The sequence below is a fragment of the Panthera uncia genome, chromosome B1 (assembly GCF_023721935.1).
Source record: "Panthera uncia isolate 11264 chromosome B1, Puncia_PCG_1.0, whole genome shotgun sequence".
In the NCBI taxonomy this organism is placed as follows: domain Eukaryota; kingdom Metazoa; phylum Chordata; class Mammalia; order Carnivora; family Felidae; genus Panthera; species Panthera uncia.
The window spans coordinates 110610449-110613721 of NC_064811.1; the positions used below are offsets into that span (position 1 = coordinate 110610449).

The 3273-nt window shown below is 36.4% G+C and overlaps 1 pseudogene; it reads left to right on the forward strand.

The window, feature by feature from the left end:
- The first annotated feature begins 1016 nt into the window (after positions 1–1016).
- Positions 1017–1116, forward strand: LOC125924120 (uncharacterized; annotated as a pseudogene).
- The last annotated feature ends 2157 nt before the right edge of the window (positions 1117–3273 follow it).

Sequence of the window (3273 nt, forward strand, 5' to 3'; positions counted from 1 at the left end):
GATACTCCTCACTAGAGGGAAAAGCAATTAACAAGAAGATAGTGGTACCCAAATAATTTTAATAATCAAAGCAAATTTTTGTTTTAAGAGATTTACTGAGACATAACCCATTATAAAGTGCACAGATCGTAAGTGTATAGATCACTTAATTTTTACATATGCATATACCTATATATGAAGCAAAGTTATATTTCACTGGGTGGAACAGTAAGGGTTAAGTTGTATTGGTGAATCCATAGCTAAATATTACATATTTGGGTTTACATGTGAAAATCGATATGTTTCTCTGGGTGATATCATCAACTGAGATAATGTTTTAAATTTCTATTGTGAATTTTTTACCACTGGTTTTACCTATAAGTTCCACATTGTCAGTTCTATCTATACAAAATTGTTTAAAATGACTAATTAAAAGAAAACCAAACTCTAATAACATCATACAATCCGTCTATTCCAATTTGTCTCAAGTGATTCTCTTTATTTAAGCTGTATAGGTGAGAAGTAAAGCAAATTCAAAATGGAGATTTAAAATATGGCTCAGTCTACTTATGTAATAATCTTTCTTTACTTCTTCTTTATATGTTCTGATAGAATTTGATAACCAACCTACTCCTAACATTTAGTGGCGTTTAGGGCTACAGTATAAATGGAAACGAATACATCTTGTGTTTATAAAATCTTTATAAGATATCTATGAAGTTATATATATGTATATAACATATATATATATTAAATAGTTTATGCCCTTCCACTTTAATAATGTACCCCTCGTAAAGATTCTGAATTTCCAAATCTGAGTTTAGACTTCTTGGATTTTCAGCCTTTGTACTTTGTGTTGCTTCTGTTTGTTCCCACCCAGAGGTCTATCCAATCCCACAGGGACCTCTTGCACAATCTACAGATGTCACAGACTACACTGCGCAGCCAAGCTCCATTTTCCGCAAGCAGTTATTGTTGGCAGCTCTCAAGGCACCTCTCAGGCCACCACACAGACTACTGATTAAATTTTTGGTCTAGTGCTTGCTTCAGCAGCACATACTCTAAGAAGATACAGAGAAGATTAGCATGGCCCTGTGCAAGGATGATATGTGAATCCATAAAGTGTTCCATATTAAAAAATAGGTAAACAGGGGCGCCTGGGTGGCTCAGTCGGTTAAGCGTCCGACTTCAGCTCAGGTCACGATCTCCTGGTCCGTGAGTTTGAGCCCCGTGTCAGGCTCTGGGCTGATGGCTCAGAACCTGGAGCCCGCTTCCGATTATGTGTCTCCCTATCTCTCTGCCTCTCTCCCGTTCATTCTCTGTTTCTCTCTGTCTCAAAAATAAAAAAAAGTTAAAAAAAATAGGTAAATAAATAAATAAATGAATAAATAAATTTTTGGTCTAAATAATCTATCAACAAGATTACTAGTATTTCTTTTGATCTAAGGGTGCTATTATCAAGAATGTTTGGAAACCTGTGTCTTAGTATCCATGAAGGGACTCTGCTTAATCCCAAGAAGTATAGGGGCGCCTGGGTGGCTCAGTCGGTTAAGCGGCCGACTTCGGCTCAGGTCATGATCTCGCGGTCCGTGAGTTCGAGCCCTGCGTCAGGCTCTGTGCTGACAGCTCAGAGCCTGGAGCCTGTTTCAGATTCTGTGTCTCCCTCTCTCTGACCCTCCCCCGTTCATGCTCTGTCTCTCTCTGTCTCAAAAATAAATAAACATTAAAAAAAAAATTAAAAAAAAAGAAGTATTTAAATATGTATACAATTTACACTTGTTGTTGTCCCTACCATTCTATTTCAAGCCCTGTTGTAAATGTAATGACAAAGTGTTATGCACAAAATAGGTTTTACATGCTTACTTATTTACTTACTTAACTCATTGAACACATGAACACATTGGCTAAATAAATGCATGAATACTTAGTAAAGGAATCTGAGGCATTAAAGGATAATATTAAAAAAAAATCACAGTGAGTGTCTAGATATGGGAAGAGGGAGGTATAACACTAAACAAAACTTGTGACAAAATATTTCGTAGTGAAACCCAAGTGATAAAAATCCTAACCAGAGAAGAAAACACTGATATTTAAGAAAGGCAGACAAGGGGGGCACCTGGGTGGCTCAGTCGGTTGAGTGTCCGACTTCGGCTCAGGTCATGATCTCACGGTCTGTGAGTTCGAGCCCCGTGTCGGGCTCTGTGCTGACAGCTCAGAGCCTGGAGCCTGCTGCGGATTCTGTGTCTCCCTCTCTGTCTGCCCCTCCCCCGCACATGCTGTGTCTTTCTCTCTGTCAACAATAAATAAAAACATTAAAAAATTTTTTTTCAAAGAAAGGCAGACAAGGGGCCAAACATATGAAAATTGTATAATAAGTTTAAAAGATTAAAAAAAAAGAGCAAGAATAAATAGAAGTGAAAAATGAGAGAAAATGGAAATATTTTCAAGTGTTTATCATTTGTCATGCACAGTACTGAAAGTTTTCTGTGCTCTATTCCAGTCACTCTTTCCAGCACTTCTCTGGGTGGGTATCATCACTCTTAACTGGAAAAATGGGTAAAATGAAGTTCACAAGAGTTACCTAAATCATGGCTGTTCACTTAGTTCTAAGTGATAAAGTCAAAATTGGAGCATGGATCACTTTAATATTACTTCCTTTCCACCAACTTTAGGATATACTTAAGGAATATTTCATATATGAAAATAGTAAGGCACTGCTAGTGAAATTTTGCTGAGATGATTAACTAGTGAAAAATAACTCTGGTCTTTTTTCAATCTCTTTGGTGGTTAGTGTCTTCATTTTTTTTAACTACTGAAACTAGAATCAAAACCAGAAAGGAATGGATAAGGAAAATGAGTAGCTCTGAATTTGTTGCAGAAATTTGATGTCAAGCCTTTGAACTGAACTCTAAATGAAGAAAAACTGCCAAACATGACTGGTTAGAGAGGATACGTAGGCGGTTATCAACATCAGATGTGCCCTTGTAACACATCTAGATTTAGAAGGTACAGTGACATTTGTCACAGGAATTTCAAACTAAAAAGGGGAAAATATTTTTTCTACTTTTTTCCTTTTAATTGTTTGTCTCTTTCAGTATGACTCAGTGTTATATCAATTTAAGTAGACAGCAACCACTATCTATCCACACATTCTCAAGGCTCAAATTATAGTCATTTTATCAGCAATCATAATAAGATGTTTCATGAATCTATTAGTCGTTAAATAACGCGTTCGCCAATCCAATACACCAACTGGAAAAAATTAAAATGCTTATTTATTTGTAAAGCAGTAGA